The sequence below is a fragment of the Cervus canadensis genome, chromosome 26, assembly GCF_019320065.1.
Source record: "Cervus canadensis isolate Bull #8, Minnesota chromosome 26, ASM1932006v1, whole genome shotgun sequence".
Classification (NCBI taxonomy): Eukaryota; Metazoa; Chordata; class Mammalia; order Artiodactyla; family Cervidae; genus Cervus; species Cervus canadensis.
In genome coordinates this window covers 34,342,047-34,350,301 of record NC_057411.1, presented here as the reverse complement: position 1 = coordinate 34,350,301, position 8,255 = coordinate 34,342,047, and the positions used below count along the sequence as shown (strand labels likewise).

Below are 8,255 nucleotides of genomic sequence, written 5' to 3'. Positions count from 1 at the left end.
TATTGAGTTAAAGGATAAAATTTAAAAATTGCTAAGTTCTGCCAGGCAGGTAAAATCAATCAAATTATATAATGAATCAAATCTGTTTTCACCTTAAAAAGATATATGAGTGTACTTGGTAAAAGGTAGGAGAAGGAACACATTTTTTTAAAAAAAATAGTTTCAGTTTCAAGGAAAAAGAAACATACTTTGAAAATTATTCTGCCTGGATTTCATTGGCCAGTAAAAAAACCGCTGAATATGTACTTTGACTAAAACAAACTGCAGTTGAATACACTTCTTTCCTGCGTCTTTCACTTCTAGTGAGATTCTCTAAGCCACAAGACACAGCTGCCCAGAACCAATTTCTTAACTGTAAGTACTTTGAAATGAAGCATTTCTTTAAAACTTATCTCAGCACTTAAAAAGAAAGTTCTCTTTAAAAGTATTTGATTTCCTTGTTTCTATTTCTCAAATATAGAGAAATGTTTTTATTTGAGGTTCAGCAGAAGGACCAATGTTTTCTTGTCTAATTGTTTTAATTGTAGTAAATTGATTCATATTTAACGTGTGCCAAGCATGTGTGAGATGCCACACTTTTCATAAGGTAGTCTTGAATTATCAGATACTGCTTTCAGCAGGAAACATACATTAGGCATTGTGTCTATACCTGGGTCATGAATTTCACTGTTTATTTCATACATAGGTATGTTTACTTGCGCTGGTCTAATGTCTTTGTATTTTGTAAATATTTTGCTTGGTTTTTGAAACTTGGGTTTTGAAACTATTCTGCTTGAAAACAGAAGATGGAATTTTGTAGATTTAGCTAAATCATGAGAATAATGAACGAACGAGAATAAATCCTGAGAATCCTTGAATGTGAATTTTTGGTAAGAAAGTAAGGAAAACACTCTAGAATTCCTCAAACTTAAATTCTAGTGCTTTATTTATATGTGTAAAGAAAGAGACCATTTCTCACTATACATTTGTGAGCTCTCAAGATGAGAAGTTACGAGATGAAAATGCTTTCATCAAAATAAAAAAAAAATTAACATCAATAAATACCAGAAAGAAGAGGAAAATTGAAGCTATATATTGTTTAATATTAATGCAATCAGTGTAGTATATTAATACTATTAGAAAGATAAGGGGCTATCCTTTTCAAGATAAGGGGCTGTTCTTAGAAAGATGACGTGTTCCAAGGCTGGAAAAACAGGTATAAGATTAATTGTGACTACTAATGGGTGAAATGAGGATGTTTAAATGGTGAACCAAATTCTGCAAGGTTTCTGGCCATTGAGGTCATCCCATGAAAGGAGTCTTCTGAAGAAAGGAGTCCCAGTCTCTCTTCCAAGCCTCTCCACCAAGATCCTCATTTCAATTTCTCCTGCCTCCATTCTACCTTTTTTCCTGAGTGGCCTCCGTCAACTCTTTCATCACTCACTCTGCCCTGTGGGATCAAAGTTGGCAAGAAATGCAACAACCATGTAGTCACTCAGCGATGGGCAGAGTTGCTGACCATGGAGAGGGAACTACAGACTCTCTTAAACCCCCGCTAAATCAAAGACAGACACTTCACACATTGGGCACCCAGTAGTGTTTGCTAAAGTGGGTTTGATCTGCAGTTATTCTTGGTTTTTGTTTTCGGCTCTCCTGGGTCTTCACTGCAGCACATGGGCTCTTCCTCATGGTGTGGAGCATAGACTCGTGTGTGGAGTGCAAGGGCTCAGTAGTTGCAGAGCACGTGCTTCTTTAGTTGTGGCCCACACACTTATTTTGCCCCGCGGCATGTGGGATTCTAGTTCCTTGACCAGGGATCAAACACGGGTGACTTGCATTGGAAGGCGGATTCCTAACCATCAGACCACCAGGGAAGCCCTGTATTGGCAGTTATTCTTTTTATTTTTTAAATTTTTATTTATTTATGGCTGGGCTGGGTCTTTATTGCTGCACAGGTTTTCTCTAGTTGTGGCAAGCAGGGGCTACCCTCTAGTCGTGGTACACGAGCTTCTCATTCCAGTGGCTTCTCTTGAAGAGTTCGAGGGTGCACGGGCTTCCATAGTTGCTACATGGTCTTAGCTGCCCCTTGGCATGTGGAATCTTCCTGGACCAGGGATCAAACCCGGTCCCCTATACTGATAGGTAGATGCTTAACCACTGGACCACCAGGGAAGTTCTTAACAGAAGAGAAATAAAAAGCCCAGAGGAAAAAAAAAAAAAGCCCAGAGATGTGGGTTACAAAGTGTCCGTGGTAAAGTCACTGATGCCCCATTCTCCTGAGATGCATGGGCACGCAGCCCAGGGCTGAGCGGGGCTAGTTCAGCCTGTGCTCCTTGACCAGATGGAGGCCCTAACATGACTGCATCTGCCTGGAGAAGAGGAAGGCATTTTTTTTCGGATTCTCACCAAGGTGGGTCTATGCAGAAGGGCTACATTACTCTACATGACTGCACCCTACGGCAGATGGGGCAGCAGGCCTGGGGGTTCTCAGTCAGATTCCTGGACCCCAGCCCAGCCCACATAAATCACAGTCTCCGGAGACAGTGCCCAGGAATCTACATTGTGAACAACCTCTCCAAGCGGCTTTTACACACTGATGCATTGAAGACCACTGAACAGAGGAGATAGGCTTATAGACAAGGTCCCAGAAATTCTTAGAAACATTGCCAGTCACTAAAGTGATTTTGGGGAAGTTGTCTTTTGTTATCTTGCCCTCAACTCCTCCTGTTGATCTTTAACCTTGAAGGGTTACAGTTAAACATTGTCAGGGACTTAATGGCTGAAGCAAGGAGATTTGCAGTTGTTTGGATGTTTTGTGTTTTTCTTTTATATTTTATTGGCAACCTAAAGGATCCCTAGAGTTGTGAAATGCTATTGAAGCCTCAGAGAAGTAAGTGTGTTTGTTTTCTCTCCCTCTTGATGACTATCAGAGAGTCGATTGAGTAAGTTCTTGAGTAAGAACTCTCATGTGAGAAGATGCAAGATCTTTTTCAGAATAAGCTACATTGTTCAAAAAAGAAGTCTGGGATGCTGGTTCTTACTGCAGTTTGTGCTGAGCCAGACTGGATGGAGCAAGCTTCCCCAAGGCTATAGGAAACCTTCCCGAGAAATGAAATTTGAAACCTCCTGGGGCCCCCATTCTCTGCTTGGTTCTCTGTGCTGAAGTCCACAGGCGCACCGGGGGCCCCACCATGTTTCATATTCAAGAGAGGAAGTCAAAAAAAGTGAAAGAAACAGAAACCAACCAAAGCTTTGACTTTGGGACTAAAAACTGTTTAGGCCCCTACACTGAGGAGGTAAACTTTCCAACAAACTAACTGGCAGAAAGCACACAGCTGCTGGCTACAAAATATTCAGATTACCCTTGGTGGACTTCAAAAGCACTCAGAGGATGCTCCGGTCTCTGCTTTCAGGGTTAGCAGCAGCCAATCTGAATACACAAATACATAAATTATATACTGAGTGAAGGCAGTCAAGGAAAGGAAAGGATGGCTAGATAACTGCAGGCAAGTCTTTATTCTGAAATCTCCAGAAAATTATAATGAAATATTCATATAATTATATTAAAAATCACAGCATAAGTTTTCCCCAAGGCTCAGTGGTAAAGAATCCACCTGCAAAGCAGGAGACACAGGAAACGCAGGTTCAGTCCCTGGGTCGGGAAGATCCCTTGCAGGAGAAAATGGCAACCCACTCCAGTATTCTTGCCTGGAAAATTCCATGGACAGAGGAGCCTGGTGGGCTGCAGTCCACAGGGTCACAAAGAGTCAGACACGACCGAGCATGAATCAGTCAAACAAACAAACAAACATATTTTCCTGAGAGAGATCATGGGAAGCATATCAATTCATTCATTCATTCTTGAATTTCGTGAAATTCATGAATGCCAGCTGTTTTCAGGCATTGGCTAGGGTCTAAGGAGAAAAACATTCAGACAGCTATAGGATAATCGGTGCAAACCTATACACTATTTTTGGCCACTGCATTTTCTTTTTGTTTCCAAAATGGGTATTTCTTGCTTTGATTATAAAAGGAATAATTGCTAATTGTAAAATAAAGCTTTTTTCAGACAATGTACAAAATTATAAAGGTAGTTAAAAATATCTATCAGCCAGCAACCTAGTGATAACCCCACTCTCTGCTCGGTTCTCCGCTCTAAAGAGAGGAAATGTGCAACATTTTGTATAGCCTTTCCTGGTTGTTTTGTTTTGATATTTGAGGATAAAAGGGAAAGGCCAAAGAAAGTTCAAACATACTTTTTTTTAAAGCAAGCATTTCCTGCAATGCCCCTTCTTCCCAAGGCCCCACATACAGAAAGCCATCACTCAAAATGATGGTTTCTGTCATGTGAGTACTGAGGTTTGGAATGTGGGCTGCCAGGCAGTCTAAGGAGTTCCGGAAAGAACTGCCACTGCTTAAGTGGTTTCCAGGGATGAGCGCTAGGCTGTGTCTGATGCACTCCAGCTGTAGCCAGATGACACGTTGAGAGACTAGTACCAGGCGTGTTAATGGGCACCTACTGTGTGCCAGCCCCTCCACTGAGCTCTGGACACACCTTAGCGAACAAAGCCCACATATTCCCTGCCCTGGTAGAGCTTACATGCAGGATTGGGAGCTTCCTTTTCCTAAAATCAAGACAATTATTGTTTAAAAAAAAAAAAAAGGTGTGCAACAGAAATGGCATGACTGCAATTTGTTTACTTTCTTTGTCATGAATCCACAGAAGGAATTTGTTTTGAAAGTTGTGGTTGCTTCTTGTTATTAAAAAAAAAAAAAAATAGACACGTGGCAGGAAGTAGCATCTGAGGCCAGCCTGCGTGTGCGCGCTAAGTTGCTTCAGTCATGTATGACTCTTTGCCACCCCACGGGCCACAGCCTGCCTGGCTCCTCTGTCCATGGGATTCTCCAGGCAAGAATACTGGAGTGGGTTGCCATGCCCTCCTCCAGGGGATCTTCCTTTCCTAGGGATCAAATCTGGGTCTCCTGTATTGGCAGGCAAGTTCTTTACCAAAGTCATGCCACCTGGGAAGCCCGCTTAAGGGGTGCTAAAGTCAGCAGGGCCAGGAGTAGGGTGCTGGTGATGATATTTCTGTCTGTCTTATTTCCTGATCAGAAGACAGCTGATCAGTCCACTCATCTGATGAAAACTTTAAAAAATGTATTATAAATGCCAGGTGAGGCTGGGTGGCTCCTGCGGACAGAGCGACAGGGGGCCATGAGGGAGTGGGGCCCCAATCTCTGTCTCCGGGACAGGGACCAGCCCGGGTCCTGGCCTAGATACCCTCCCCCGCGGCCCCGAAGGTGCAGCCGCCTGGAGCCAGCCTGGCCCTGATCGCCTCTGACCCTGCGCTCCGGCTCCCCGTTGGCTGCCCCCGGGGCAAAAAGGTCAAGGTCGCGCCCCAGCAGAGGAGAAAGGCGCGTGCACAACCCACATCCTGGAGCGCCAAATGTTGGTGCCTTGTGAACACCGCACGCCGGCCGCGGGCACTCTCCATCCTGAGAGGCGGGCAGTCACCCAGGGGAGAACCCCACCTCGCCCTCCCTCCTCGCGGAGACCACACCTCCCCCGGGCACTGGAAATGCAGGCGAGCGAGTTCTCAGCCCTAAAGGGCAAACCCGAGGCTGTTGATGGGCAGTGATGGTTTGATAACTTGGTTCAGCCTAACGCGGACCTTACCCCTCGGCACACACTCTGTCCTGCCCTTGTCCCGGCCCCCCTTGACCCTCCTCCCTGCAAGGGAGCCAGAGCCCAGGCAGAGAGGCAAGTTCCCATCGTTCCCTCGCCTGATGAACCTGCCCTTGAAGACAGACACCTCCTCCCTACACAAAGAGACCCACATATAACACACGCCCACCACCACCACCACCCCTCCCTGCTTTTCGTTCACTTGCTAGAACCTTCTTTCGCATTGTTTGCTAAGAGATCCACAGTGGTTAGCGTCTCCGTTTTATTGTAAAAGAGCAGTAAAAAGTCATTATGGGGGGGAAAAAAGTCATTATGGCACATTGGAAAAAAATCAAAACCAAAATAAAAAGCCACCTTAATGTATATAAAAAATACAAACCTGATAAATTTTAAATAAGCTTCACCTATCCCTGGGTTGGGAAGATCCCCTGGAGAAGGAAATGGCAACCCACTCCAGTATTCATGCCTGGAAAATCCCATGGACCGAGGAGCCTGGTGGGCTACAGTCCATGGGGTCGCAAAGAATTGGACACGACTGAGCGACTTCACTATTCTGAGTGCATTTTATAGTGCTTTATACGAAAAAAAGAAATTCTTTAGGATGGTTCCTAAGAATTATAAGGGGGAAAAGCAACCAGAGTTCAGAAATATTACATCTATATTTACACCGTATACTACTAGGATTTGGGAATATATATATATTTTTACAGCTTTTGTGATAGATTGCTTTTGTATTTTTTGCTCTAAGTCCTATGGGGGCTTTCCTTTTTCCATCTTCTCTTTCATGTTCTGTTTTTTACTTTTTGGAAATAATTCTAGACTTATGAAAAGTACTGCAAAGTAACACATAGAAAGACAAGCAATAACAAATGTTGGCCACGATGACAGAAACTGCAAACAAAACCCAACCATTTTGGAAAATAGTTTGAAGTGGTTGGAAATGCTAAACATGGCTTTGATGGTATAGTGGTGAGCATAGCTGTTTTCCAAACTACTAAACATAAGCTAGCATTTTGACCCAGCCATTCTACTTCCAGATAAAGCCCAAGAGAAATGAAAATACATGTCCCCACAAAAACCTGTGTGGTAGGCAGATAGTAATAGGAGCATTATTCATAGTAATAAAAGAGTAGAAACAACCTCAATATCCATCCACTGATGAATGGATAAACACAAAATGGTCTATCCACATAATGGAATATTATTCAGCAGTTTAGAAAAAGTGCTAATCCATGTTGTGACAAGACTGAACCTTGCACACTTTATGCTAACTAAAGGACATCAGTCACAAAAGATCATATATTCTCTGATTCCATTTATATGAAATGACCAGAATAAGCAAAGCAATAGAGACAAAAAGCACATTAGATGTCGTTTGGAGGTGGAGGAGGCAAGAGGAAAGGAGGAGCGACTGTTGGTGGATGTGGGTTTTCTTTAGAGGGTGTGCGCTAACGTATTTCACAATTAGATTATGATGGTGGTTATGCAACTATAAACAGGCTAAAATCACTGAACTATATCCATTTTGAATGAGTGAATTCTATAGCATGTAAAATGGTCAGTCCAGTGGTTAAGAAGACTCTGCATTTCCACTGTGGTGGGGATGGGGGCGACAGGGTGTGCAAGTTCAGTCCCTGGTGGGGGAACTAGGATCTCGCATGCTCCACAAGGCAGCCCCCCCAATAAAATACCACTGGCTACTCTATTGTATGTAAAATGAGTGTAAAATATATCTCAATAAAATATTTTAAAAATAATGCACAGAGTCCCCATACAGCCCTCACCTGGCTTTCCCAGTTAATATTTTACAAACCATAGTATAAATATCGAAACCAGGAAACTGATGTTGGCAAACTACTATCAGCTAATTAACCTATGGACCTATCTTATCCAAGTGTTATCAGTTGTCCCACTTACATCCTGAGAAAGAGAAAGCAGCTCCTGCCACCTTGGAACCTGAGTGCTTGGGCTAGACCTTGGTCAGCTGTGAGCTGGCCTAGCACTCACACCAGGGTTTTGGGCTTCTGGGAGGGGGGCGGGTTTTGGAGATATAATTGACATATAACGTTATATTAGTTTCACATGTACAACATAATGATTTGACGTGTATATGCTGTGAAATGATGATCACAGTAAATCATTAACATCTATCACCACACAGGTACAAGTTTTTTTCTTGAGATGAGAACTTTTAAGATTTATTCTCTTAGAAGCTTTGAAATACGTGATACATGTTAGTAATGATAGTCACCATGCTGTGTATCACTCCCAAGACTTACTTATTTTACAACTGCAAATTTATACTGCTAGATAGTATAGGTTGTTGCTTCACCCATTTCACCCACACCCAACCCTTACCTCTGACAACCCCCAACTTGCTCTCCATATACATAGTTTGGTTTGCTTATTTTAGATTCCACATATAAGCGAGATCATACTGTGTGTGTCTTGCTCTATCTGACTTATTTCACTTGGTGTAATGATAGCTCAGTTGGTAAAAGAAATCCGCCTGCAATGCAGGAGACCTGGGTTTGATCCCTGAGTTGGGAAGATCCCCTGAAGAAGTGAAAGGCTACCCACTCCAGTATTC

At 43.0% G+C, this 8,255-nt stretch overlaps 1 protein-coding gene across 1 annotated transcript in view; it reads left to right on the top strand.

The window, feature by feature from the left end:
• Positions 1-217: 217 nt before the first annotated feature.
• Positions 218-8,255, top strand: part of PLAC8 (placenta associated 8) — a 31,412-nt gene continuing 23,374 nt past the window's right edge. Inside the window, exon 1 of the mRNA XM_043448270.1 lies at positions 218-354. The gene's annotated coding sequence lies outside the window, so the exon portion shown is untranslated. The remainder of the gene's footprint in view (positions 355-8,255) is intronic.